The sequence below is a fragment of the Myotis yumanensis genome, unplaced genomic scaffold (genome assembly GCF_028538775.1).
Source record: "Myotis yumanensis isolate MYYU_CA2020_CCGP unplaced genomic scaffold, mMyoYum1.0.hap1 SCAF_1, whole genome shotgun sequence".
Lineage (NCBI taxonomy): Eukaryota > Metazoa > Chordata > Mammalia > Chiroptera > Vespertilionidae > Myotis > Myotis yumanensis.
Window position 1 is genome coordinate 93780739 of NW_027223752.1, and position 13140 is coordinate 93793878.

At 48.8% G+C, this 13140-nt stretch overlaps 2 non-coding genes across 2 annotated transcripts; one reads left to right on the plus strand and one right to left on the minus strand.

Moving 5' to 3' along the window:
* Nucleotides 1–3185: 3185 nt before the first annotated feature.
* LOC138999875 (U1 spliceosomal RNA) lies at nt 3186–3349 on the minus strand. Its single transcript, XR_011469468.1, has one exon. It is a non-coding gene; the product is annotated as a U1 spliceosomal RNA (small nuclear RNA).
* Nucleotides 3350–8565: 5216 nt separating this feature from the next.
* On the plus strand, nt 8566–8729 carry LOC138999937 (U1 spliceosomal RNA). The gene has a single exon (XR_011469481.1). It is a non-coding gene; the product is annotated as a U1 spliceosomal RNA (small nuclear RNA).
* Nucleotides 8730–13140: the final 4411 nt, after the last annotated feature.

A 13140-nucleotide genomic window follows, 5' to 3' on the forward strand; every position in this document is an offset into this window, starting at 1 on the left:
AACGTAGTATGTGGAAAATGTTGTGCGTGAAACAAATTCTATAATTATATGTCTATTTGTGTATAATAAGTAGCTGTTTCCAAACTTCCTGTGTTGTAACAAATTAAAAGTTGGGCGATTTTTCATACTTTATATTTTGAGTGAGACTCTCCCAAACTATTTGAACTTCATACTTGACTCTCCCTTCCTGTTTAGGGCAACCTCCAGTTGCTGCAGAACTGCCTGGCAGTGTTAAATGGAGACACATAAGCCACACCCCACCGTCGGGGTCAAAAAGGGCTGCCTTCCTTCAGATTTTACGTTTGTTTTCTTCATGATGCTCGGCATTCACTGCTCACTGGAAACAAAAGAAACAGCTGACAACGTGCACCTACTCACCTCTTTTCTGAGAAACCATGGAGCGGTGCGGCCCACGGGCACTGCCAGCCCGGCCCGTGGTGGGCGCTGCCCTCCCGCCTCCCGCACCTGCAGCTCCCCGGGGCGGGGGTTGCTCCTCCTGCGCGCCTCCTCTTCAAAAGCCCAAAGTTCAGTCCTTTTCTACAGTAGCCTCTATAGCTCTGTTTATTTTATGAATAGTATTCCTCATGGCTGCCAACCTTACTTACCTTTAAGTCACTTCTGAAGTTTAACCCTTTCAAAATATATTCTTCAAGCAAGATAAAGATTGCCACTACCTTTTTTGAATTTTGTTTTTAAGGAAACATGGAATACCACCTTAGTTCATTCATGTATCCTGGTAAAGCATCTTAATCAGACTTATTTTTAATTGATGAATATTTCTTAGAAGTTTTGGGACAGACTTTATGTAATCTTTCTAAGTATGATTTCTGAAGAAAAGCAAATGCATTAGTATGTTTGCCTTAAACTTGTAGACTAAACCAACTATTGTCAAATAAACGGTGATAACAGTGATGGTTTCTAACTCTGTGGTCATTGCATCACTCTGACATCAGGGGTAGCTCTACTGAATCTGCTCCTCCCTCGTTCTTACAGAGCAGGTCTTAGTTTTCCTTCTTTCCTTCGCAGTGACAGAGTGAGCCAAGCTCACCCATCCCTTCACAAAACCATGGACTGCTGCTGTGCTTTGGCACTTCATAGAGGATGGAATTGGGCAGAGGCCGGTTAGAGACAGCTGTTTCTAAAATCCAGGAGCTGAGAATATGGCCTGCTAAGGTTTCCTGGATTCCGTCCCTAGCTCGCCAATGAACCACAGGACACATGCCATTGAGCCAGTAGTTGGTATTTATGCCAGTGTATAGATTAGTATGGAGAGAGAGAGAGAGAGAGAGAGAGAGAGAGAGAGAGAGAGAGAGAGGTCTGCTGTAGGGAACAACTCGTGCTGGTGGAAAAGAAATAGAAACACGTCGAATAAAGTTTAGGTACCATAAAGGCTACTAATTGTCAGTAGTTACATGACAAACATACTGGCCTTTCTAATGTGGGAGAACATTATGCCATGCCTATTTAAAATTAGGTAGAGTGGTTGGCTTTTCCCACCGTCTTTTTCTGAGTTTGCTCCCATTTGGAAACCACAGGCCTTTGGGTTGGTCACCGCTGGGATGGGCTCTGAAGAAGGCCTGGCCTACGCCCAAGCCTAGTCCGGAGGATTCCGCCTTCCTCCACAGCCTCGCTGCTGTGCTGGTGAAGATTTCTCTCCTTCACTCTTGCTCACCGATGCCATGTGAGCTGTTGATTGTTCTGTTGCCTGGGAGATCTGTGTGCTTTGTGCTTCAGGTCACCTTCACTGGTGACAATATGCCCATGCAGTGCTCAGCAAGCGGGTGAACGTGGGATGGAGAGTCCCAGCTCAGGACTCGGTGGGGTTCCCTCACGGGGTGCCCTTGTGGCCTCGGGCAGGTTCACTTGACCTCTCTCTGCCTCAGTTTCTCTACTACACAAGACACATTGGCCTACCTCACAGGGGTGTTGTGAGGATTAATACATGTTGGTACAGCGCTTTGGAAATGTGAAGATGCTCTGTAAATGCCAAGAAATGGCAAATACAGGGCAAAAAGCTGTACATACCCAACAGTTCATCTGTTTGTACCACGGTGGCCTTTGGGGGGGAGGCGTTAGAGTGGATGGTACCTCCCTTGGCCTCTCACATTTGTAGAGCACTTGTTGGGAGTGGGGGTCGGCTGGAAGCAGCAGTGTGGGGGAGGGGGAGGGTTGCTTCACATAGAAATGATTTGACTACCACACTTTGCAAGGGTCTTCTCACAGACAAATCCTACAAATGAGGTAAAGAATATGTTACTCGCTGAGGGCATACAAAGGAAAGATTCTACTTTGCATCTCCAGAACAAACATTTGTTATTCCACAGCTCAATGCTTGTTTGTCCCTGATAAATATAGCAGCCCTAGATATTCGCTGCTATGAGTTGTGTGCCGTTGATAAAGCATCTGTTGACCATCCCTGCCTGTGGGACACAACAGTGAAACAGAAGGAAAGATGGCGTGGCTCGGTGATTGGGCATCGACCTATGAACCAGGAGGTCAGGTTCCATTCCCGGTCAGGGCACAGGCCCGGGTTGCTGGCTAGATCCCACATTGTGCCTGCAGGAGGCAGCCCATCAATGTTGATGTTTCTCTCCCCGCCCGCCCCCCCCCCGCCCCCCCCCCCGCCCCCCCCCCCCTCCCTCCCTCCCTCCCGCCCGCCACTTAGGATTAACAAAGTAAGTAAGTGAATCAGGCCTGTAGACCACTGAGGTTCACACTGGTGATACCTAGTTTGGAAAACCTTATTCAATATCCTTGATGTTTTGTAGTAAAATTATAGAAATTGGCCTCAAACTGACCTTGTTTAAGTGGGGCATTCTGCAGAAAACAGTAAAATGGGAGACCGACAAGGGTTTAAAAGAAAAGTGCCCTGGGGAAAAGGGAGCGAGCTACTCAACCTTAAAAACAAGGAGTGCGATTACTAGATTCCAACTGTGTCCGGAAGCCCGCCCCGACCCGCGCCCACCCTTTGTCTGTTGACACAGGTGCGACGGGGGAGGAAACCTAGTATGATCCTGACTACAGCTGAGGAGCACTCGGAGCAGGAGCCCCGGGCAGAACTGAATCGTCACACACCCTTCTTTCCCAGTTCCCAACAAACTTGTACTGGGGGGGAAAAAAAGCTCATTTACAGAAGCAACCACTAACAGGAACACCTCAGCTCTGTTTTTCAAACTAGCAGAAACCAGGGGAGAGCGCGAACGCAGTCCCCCACTACCACAAATTATGCAGTCGAGTTTCCCACATTTGGGGAAATCGCAGGGGTCAGCACATCCGGAGTGCAATGGATAAGCCTCGCCCTGGGAAAACCACCTTCGTGATCATGGTATCTCCCCTGCCAGGTAAGTATGAGTTGCTCGCACCGCCCAAACCCCAACCCCCACGCGCGACACACTTTGCACACACGCTCACTCCACTCAACACGCCGCTGCGCCCCCGCTGCCCCAGGGACCCGAGCGACAACCGCGCCCGATGCGACAGCAACCCCGGGGGCGCTTCCGTCACGGGTGCGGGGACGTGGGGGCGCCGGCGGAGTGCGACCGGCAGCCTCTGCGCGCCTGCTCATCTGCGTACGCCACGCCCCCGCCATGACGTCCCCGGCGCCCTGTCTCCGGGTTCTGATCCGCGCCTCTGGCAGCGAGGAGACCAGTCCCCGACCCGGGAGGGAGGGCCGGCTCTCGCCGCACCCGGCGCCCAGCACTTGTGATGGCCCCACCGAGGGTGGGTCAGGGCCCGGGCTCGGTCTCGCCTTCCTGTCAACCACAGTGACACGCCGCAGAGTGTCCGTTCAACTTAGAGACTCAGATCAGAGTTTCCTCATCAATTTACAGGAAACTTTCCCTCCTCATCCCTGGCCTTTCAGGTTAGGCGGTGACCCCATCGAGCCGCAGGCAAAGGAACAGGGGACGGAAGGTCAGGCCAAGGCGGCCGTTCGCGGGGGAGCCGCGGGGGCCGGGGCGGGGGAGGCGCGTCTCTGAAAGGAGCTGAACGGAAATGTCACACTCCCGGCTCGGGGCTCGGTGCCGCCTCAGGCCCCGGGTCTCTCTCTCCTCCGCCGAGAAGGCTCCTTCTTGAGTCGAGTGGAGGCTGAAGGCGCCTCCCGGACCATGGTGGCTCCTGAGCGGTCGGTCCCCGGAGCACAGCCCGGGGGAGGCGGACTGGAGGCCGGGGGCGGTCCCGCTGCGGGGAGGTGGGGACACTATGGCCTCAGCCTTCCTGATGGTTGGTTGTGTCAGGAAGTTTCCTGCCTCCGGGTGTATTTCCTGAAAACAAAGGGATCTCTTACCTAACCCCTAGTGCGATGATCAAAATCAAGAAATTAACCCTGGAGCAACATTTACAGTATTTTCCTCATTTACTCTGCAGACATTATTCAGTTTCCATCCATTGCCCCTATAATGCCCTTTATAGCAAAGGAAAATTCAAACCACATATTGCATTCGGACATCATGTCTCTTTAACCTACTTCAATCTGAAATAGTTCCCAGGTCGTTCTTTGTAGGCATTTTCGAAGACTGGAGACCAGTTATCCTAGACAGTCCTTCCACTTGGGGGTTGTCCTGTTTCTTCATAGTCACGTTCAAGTGCATATTTGAAAGGAAGACTAACTACAAAAGTGCTTTTGTGACTGCTATGGGCTGACTCGGGTCCCTCCAGAGACATATTTTGAAGTCCTAACCCCTGGTACCTAGGAATGTGACCTCACTTGGGAATAAGATCTTTGCAGACACAACCAAATTAAGGTGAGGTCTGGAGAGTGGTCCCTAATCCAATATGACAGGGTTATCCCTATGAGAGGAAAACGCCATGTAAACAAAGAGACACACTGCCGGGAGCCGGTCCATCCTTGCTGCTTGACACAGTCGCTGCAGAGAAGAAACATCTGCACAGCATATGTTTCAAGGGACCTGTTCTTAATATGTTTGCTCCCCTTCTTGGCGCTATGTGTTTTAACCAAGGTCACCTCTCCGAGAAAGGTTGTTTCCCCAGGTGGGGATTTTTCCCTGAAGTTAGGGAGGGAATAAAACCCCTTAACTAAGTGCCAGGCGGGTAGTTAATCACTTTAACTACAAACAATCACGCTTAAGCTACATAATCTTTACTCCCTGGAATGGAGATAAGAAACAACGCCCTAACCTTTGGAATAGAAATTGACAGGATTAAAATCAACTGGTATAAATACAGATGTAACAAGACAACAGGAGACAGAACCTAGAGACAGAACCTAGTGAGAGAACATGGCAAGAGAACCTAGACAGAACCTGGCTACAGAACTTGGCTGTAGAACCTAGACAGAACATGGCAGGAGAACCTGGATAGAACCTGGCTGGAGAACCTTGCTACAGAACCTGGTGACAGAACTTGGCTGTAGAACCTAGACAGAACATGGCAGGAGAACCTGGATAGAACCTGGCTGGAGAACCTTGCTACAGAACCTGGCTGGAGGAGATCCTAGACAGAACCTGGCTGGAGATCCTGACCAGAACCTGGCTACAGAACTTGGTTGGAGATCCTGACCAGAACTTGGCTGGAGATCCTACGCCAGAACTTGGCTAGAGGTCCTGGCTAGGCTGCTGATCAACTGAACGCTGTCTCCGTGTCATTCCTTCTTCGCCAACTCTGTCCACACCTTTGGGGACCCCTGGACATGCTGGGGTTGGACCCCAGCAACACACAGCCCGGCTGGTGTGGCTCAGTGGTTGAGTGTTGACCTATGAACCAGGAGGTCACAGGTTCGATTCCCGTCAGGGCACATGCCCGGGTTGTGGGCTCGATCCCCAGTGTGGGACGTGCAGGAGCAGCCGATCCATGATTCTCTATCATCATTGATGTTTCTATCTCTTGCTCCCTCTCCCTGCCTCTCTGAAAGCAATAAAAAATATTTTTTAAAAAAATGAAATAAAGGGGAAGTAATTAAAAATGCCTGGTTAAAAGAAGAAGAAGAAGAAAGAGACACACAAGGAGGGAGAACTCCATGGGATGACAGAAACAGATTGGAGTGATGTGACCACAAGCCAAGGACTGCTGGTCCCCCTAGGTTAGGAGCTAGGAAGAGGCAAGGAGAGATTCTACCCAGAGTCTGCGTGGGAGCATGGCCCTGCCGACACCTTGATTTTGGGTACCTAGCTTCCAGAACTGTGAGAGAACAGATGCCTGTTGTTTTAAGATACCCAGTTTGTGGTGGAGGCTTACCTTAGAGTTAATCAGGGATCCTATCCAGCGAGAAAGCCAGCATCACAGAAAGTGAGTCGTAATCTTCATGCTGGTGGATGGTCTTGCCTTCTGTTTTTTTTGTTGTTGTTTTTTTTTTAAATGCAACACCTGCCTTGGCAAGTGTGGCTCAGTTGGTTGGAGAGACATCCTGTATACCGAAAAAGTTTCGGGTTCGATTCTCAGTCAGGGCACATGCCTAGGTTACAAGGTCGATCCCTGGTTGGGGTACAAACGGGAGGCAACCGATGCATGTTTCTCTCTCTCTCTCTCTCTCTCTCTCTCTCTCTCTCTATATATATATGTATACATACACACACACACACACACACACACACACACATATATATGTATATATACACACACATATATATATCTCTATCTCTATCTCTCTCTCTCAACCCGCCCCCCTCCTCATTAATAAACATAACCTTGGATGAGGTTACAAAAAAGTAACACCTGTGAAGCACAATAAATAGAAGCCCAACAAAACGAGGTGAGCCTGTACTTTGCTGTAACCGCCCTAAAAATGTAATGCTGTGCCCTCCTCTGGGCACCACATTTGGAGGCACTTTCGGTCATTTGTTCAAGTGTTGGTGGCGTTAACATTGATTACTTGGGTAAGGTGGTGTACCAGTTACCCAGGGCTGTGTAACAAAGGGCCCTCAGACAGTGATTTAAAATAATGGCCGTTTATTTGCTCACAATTCTTTGGATCGGCAATTCTGGCTGAGCTCAGCTGGGCAGTTCTCCAGGTCTCCAGGTCTCCAGTGGAATCACTCAAACAGCTGCCGCCAGCTGGGGCCGGGCATGTGCCCTGACCGGGAAACGAACCATGACCTCCTGGCCCACACAGAGGTCGCAGCTCAACCACTGACCCACACCGGCCGGGCCGTTACTGCTTTTATTTCTTTGGATGTTCAGATGTTTTTCGACCGGGCCCATGAAAGCCCCTTCGAGTCGGCTGCCTTTGGAGATGTTCACATACTCTTTGGAGCATTTCCTTATTTTCTGGCACAGCGTGTTCCGAGCTCACTCAGGGAAGGGGTCCCCTTCCCTGGCTCCTTGAAAATCATCTATTTCTCCAAAGAGCCTGGTTCTTTCATTGGGGAATGGCATTTGGAAAGCAAGAACAGGCCCCTGGGTGTGCTTATTACACGTGGATGGGGCTAGGAAATACATATATTCCCTACACATGTCCAGATCTATTAAAAGGAATGAAGCCCTAGCTGGTTTGGCTCAGTGGATAGAACGCTGGCCTAGGGACTGAAGGGTCCCTGCTTCATTCCCCTCAAGGGCAGGTACCTCTATCGCAGGCTCCTGGCCCTGGGGGGGGGGGGGGGGGGGGGGGGAGGGGGCATGCGGGAGGCAATCAATCCATGTGTCTCTCTCTCTCCCTCTCCCTTCCACTCTTTCTAAACATCAGTGGAGAAAATATCCTTGGGTGAGGATTAAAATAATGTTCATAATCATGAGCCCCTACTGACATCTTCAATTCCAATTTCCCTCTGAACACCACCCCCCTCCTCCTTGCCCTCCATTCCCTACTGGACTCCCTGCACCCCTTTCCTTACTAACTCCTGCAACACACACAGCATCGTTACAGATTGGTTATGGTCACAAAGCTATGAAAAACGAAGCTACTGTGGGACAGTCTAGTATTGGCTGTCAGTTCTTATCCTTAGACTTGAAGATGCTTATAAGCTAATACACTGGGCTGAAAAGTCATTTTGGTTTGTGTGTGTGTGTGTGCGTGCGCGCGCTTCTCTTCTATTTTCACATTTTTCCTAGACAGAAGGTAGCATATTGCATATATTTATGCATTTATTTTTTTCAATGAATCATATCTAAAAATGAACGTAGCGGTCCAGCAAACCGGCCCTAACCTGCTCCAGGCACAAAGGCAGCCAAAGAAAAAGGAAACCACCTAGAATCCCAAACGGTGATCTTCCGCTGGGGAAAATTTTAGAGGAAATCGACCTCCTCAATCTAACTTTAAACTACGAACTAAAGTTTATTTCAACTAGAAGACTCAGAGCAGATCTCTCCTGAGTCTTCTCTCCTGGAGTCCTGCGGCTGGCGAGTCAAAATGCAAGACAGGGCGCCAGGGACTTCTGGCCGGGGGCGTGGCATATGCAGATGAGAAGGCGCGCAGAGGCTGCCGGTCCACGCCACCTGCGCCTCCACGTCCCCGCATCCCGAGACGGAAGCGCCCCCGGGGTTGCTGTCGCATCGGGAGCGGTTGTCGCTCGGGCCCCTGGGGCAGCGGGGGCGCAGCGGCGTGTTGAGTGGAGTGAGCGTGTGTGCAAAGTGCGTCGCGCGTGGGGGTTGGGGTTTGGGCGGTGCGAGCAACTCATACTTACCTGGCAGGGGAGATACCATGATCACGAAGGTGGTTTTCCCAGGGCGAGGCTTATCCATTGCACTCCGGATGTGCTGACCCCTGCGATTTCCCCAAATGTGGGAAACTCGACTGCATAATTTGTGGTAGTGGGGGACTGCGTTCGCGCTCTCCCCTGGTTTTTCGGTTACAAAGACAGATTGCGTTGTGTTCGCAGCGGGACGTCGTCGCCTTGGGACACCGGGCAAAGCTTTCTGCGTTCTCAACACTAGTATCTAGCAATTTTTCCTGGAGGGTCTTGGCTTCTGGTCTGTAACTCTTTCTGTTGCCTTTTTTTTTTTTTTACATGGCGTTTTTACCTCCCGGTTATTTTATGTGGCCTTTGACCTGCAAATGCAATGCACACTCTTTTTTTTTTTTTTTTTTTTTAAATTAAATCTTTATTGTTCAGATTATTATATTTGTTCATCTTTTTTCCCCCCTATGCACACTCTTATGTCTGATCTCCCCAAGCCCTACGGAGTCAGTATCAACTTATTTTTCTTTAACCTTTACTTATTGGTTTCAGAGAAACATCCACTCGTTGCTCCACTTTATGCAGTCATTGGTTGATTTTTTTTTATGGCAGTAAATTGGTTTTTCATTCCTCCCCCCTCCCCCCCTTTATTTATGCTGTTGACACTAGTACAGATGTCCCCATTTCCCCCACTTTTGCCCGCCTCCACCCAGCCTTCCTTCCCTCTGTCATCACCACACTGCTGTCCCTGTCATATACGGTCTTTAGCTAATCCCTTCCCCTTCTTGCATCCAGTCCCCTCTCCTCCCTCCCCCCGACAGCTGTCAGTGTGTTCCATGCATCCATGCCTTTGTTTCTATTTTGTTCGTCAGTTTATTTTGTTCATTGGACCTATAAGTGAGATCCTATGGTATTTGTCTTTCTTTGGCAGGCTTATTTCACTTCTCATAATAATCTGCAAGTCAATCCATGTTGTCCAAAAAGGTCGGATTTCCTTCTTTTTTACGGCCAGATAGTATTCCGTACCCATTGTGTAAATAAATGTGCCACAGCTTTTTTATCCACTCATTTACTTATGGCCCCTTGGCCTGTTTCCGGATCTCGGCTATCATCAATATTGCTGCCATGAACATAGGAGTGCATATATTCTCTCTGGTGTTTCAGAAGTCTTGGGATATATTCCCAGATGTGGGATCGCTGGGTCAAACAGCAGTGCCATTTTTAATTTTGGGGGGAAACTGGACACTGTTTTCCACAGCGGCTGCACCAGTCTGCAGTCCTACCAAGGGTGCACTCAGGTTCCCTTTTCTCCACATCCCCGCCAGCATTTGTTGTTTATCTGCTGGAAGCCAATTCCAGCAGGACAGCAGGGGTGAATCTGGGAATGGCTGATGGCATTTCCCCAAACCCGAATAGGATACATTAAATTGACTGTTTGCTGCCAGACAGCTCGGGGCATCTTAATCTACATGTTATTGCCTCCTACTGGCCAAACACCTGAACAGCCGTAGGCTAATTCCCCCATTCTGACAATGGACTCTGTATAGGAAACCCTGACCCTTTGAAGTGTGTATCTCTGCCTCTCCTCGGGACAATTTGTGTTAATAAAAAGCATGGGGTCCTGAGACGAGGAGAACTTAGTTTCCTTTAAACTAGGCTCCTCTGACCCCCAAATGCCTTTCACAATTACATTTCATCTCTGGACTCCTATTTAATCTACGCACAGCCTTCTCCAGATTCCAGAACCCTTCTAGATGTCGGATCAAGACCCACCCGCAAATGTCGCCCAACGTCCGGCATTTATCCATTTATCCACAGTAGCCATTCTGGCAGGTGTGAGGTGATATCTCATTGCGGTTTTAATTGGTTCTTGTATGTGCCCTGACCAGGGATCAAACCCTCAACCTTGGCATATCGGGATGATGCTCTAACCTGATCAGGGCAGAATCAAGGTTTTAACAAGATTCCCCATTGATTTTTCTCATGGCACACACAAACACATTAAAATAATATATGTTTTTAATTAGTTAATTAATTAAATGATTTAATTAAATATATATTTAATTTATATTAATAATTTAATTAAATATATATATATATTTGTCGATCTGACAAAAAAAGTGTAATTTTTATTCATTCACACCGGACAGCTATGTTTTGTGGTGTTACTTGTCATTTTTTAACTTGACAATCTAAGGGGAAAAGAGGTCAATGCCCCTAAATAGTTGGGTTTTGCTTTAAAAATTCTGGCGGCACACCGGTTGAAAAAGCACTGCTGTCCATGTTGAAGCTGGAGAAACACTGACTTAGCATACTATACACTTTCGTTTCCTGCCTAACTTTACCCACTGGAATGTAAATTCCATGAGGCTAGGGATTCTTGACTATTTTGTTCACTGCTCCATTCATAGTTGGCTAGAATAGTGCATGGCAATAATAGGCCTTTAATACACTTATTTGATTAACCCCTAGAGTGCTGGGGAGCGCGATCAAGCTCCTCCTGTCTTTCGCCAAAAGTGCCAGGAGCGCTATTGCGCTCCTCCTGCGGTGTCACTATTAGATGCTAGTACAGGGGTGGGTAACCCTGTACTATAACCAAACATGGCACGCCAGTAACTTTTGCTGGCACGCGAAACCCTCTCTTATAATCGTCCATTTACAATTGTCAATCTTTGTTCTCAGTGATGAATTTTGTTAAGTCTCATAATAGGAGTAGCCTGACGGATGAACGTAGTAGCTCGTGCATTATCTCTGAAGGTCACGAAATATAAACCTGATGTAAAATCTCTGTCATCAGTGATGCAGCAGCAAAAGTCCCGCTGATAATATCAAACGGAGTCCTAAAGTTTTCTGTCGGACTATCAGTGTACATGTATACATTACAAAATAAACGTATTTTTCGCCATCATATACTGTGTTTTGTCGCTTGAATGAATTTTATTATTTCTTCAAGGTTCTTCACAGACGTACACCTTAAGAGATATCAAGTAGGCGTAACATGTTCTAAAAAAATTAGGGTTGGCACACAGAAGAATTTTGAGTCAGAGATTTTGCTGGTTTTGGCACGCACTCACAAAAAGGTTGCCCACCCCTGTGCTAGTAGTTCACTCTTTATTGACAGATGGCACCTAAGGAAAATCAGCAAAAAATGCCTTGGCAATTTTAGCATAGTTCCTAGGATATTGGTTGGCACTCAAAGGGTTAACTTACTGATGTAGGGCTTTAAAAAAAAATGTTCCCAGCAGGTTCCCAGGTTCTACCTCTGAGTCCAGATCAGATTTATAACACTGTGTCCTTCCTACAGAGAAATCACAGAAATGGCAACATCAGTCATGTCTCTGAACACCATCTGCTTGAACCCGAGAGTGAGAGGCAGAAAGTACAGTCCCTGGGCCCAGGGAGCCAGGGAGCGGCCCCTCCAGGCCACACCATTAGCCTCCAACCTGGCCTCCTTCAGCCCCTGCTCACCCTAGGAGAATGTGCTCACCAGACGTCAGAAAAGGGGAGGCCGGGAGCAAGCGCCTTTCTTTTCTCACGCGCCTGCCTCTTGGGCTCATCTCTTGTTTCACCCGAGTTCAAGCTGCAGCACAACCAGAACTTTCCTTTTACCCTTTTTGGGTCCAAAAAAGGGCCAGAGAGAAGCATACAGATTTCTACGTGTGCACTGGGAGCCCCCATAGGAAAATGACGACCCAAAGAAGCGAGGCTACACAGGTTTCCAAGGAGCCCTGGTTTCTCTGTGCTAGGGTGAGGGACTGACTGCGGCATGGAAGGGTTACAGAATGTTACAGAATGTGCTAAGGGGAGGAAATGGGACATGAGAAATTGAATGTGCTGGGAGGGGGGACTGACGTATGGAGAGGGATTGCAGGGTTAGGAACCATGGAAGAAAAATTGCTAGATTGTCTTAGAAAAACAATGTGTTATGATACGCTCCAGCCAGGTGTGACTCTGTTTACCCCCCTTCGTGCTTATGAACTTTCTGTGAACTTCTAAGGTAACACTGTTTTGCTATAAAGGATCATACTGCACCCTTGATCTCTGCCACATTGGTGCAAACCTTCCCAGAGGGGGAAGGTGCGGGCTGTGGTCAGCTGGCCAGCTTAATAAAGGCTCTTAAATTTAAATTCTGAGTCGGTGGTCTATCTCGTTGAGCCAACCCATAACATCTCTTACTGGAGAACAGTATTTAGAGACAAGATCTGGTGCCTAGTGTTTATGGAGACCTGCTTTTAAGCCCTGTGCCTGTATTATTCACTGGATTATAGCCCGTTATTAGCATGGCCTTGCCTTGGCCAGTGGGAAGAACCCTTTCACACCGGCTCTCCTCTTGTTGACATGGCCCATCAGTCGCTGTTCATTTCTGCACTTTTCAGCACAGCTGGGGTCCCAGGCTCAGCCCCTATTTTCCCACCTAAGAGCTTGGCCTCCCCAACCCACCCCCACCCCCACCCCCACCCCCACCCCCACCCCCACCCCCATGCTGCCCTGCCCTGCCCTGCCCCTCCAGCCCGCAGTGCCCTGGGCGCCCTGTTGGGCCCAGTGAGCCTTCCTGAGAATGACCGGGAGGACA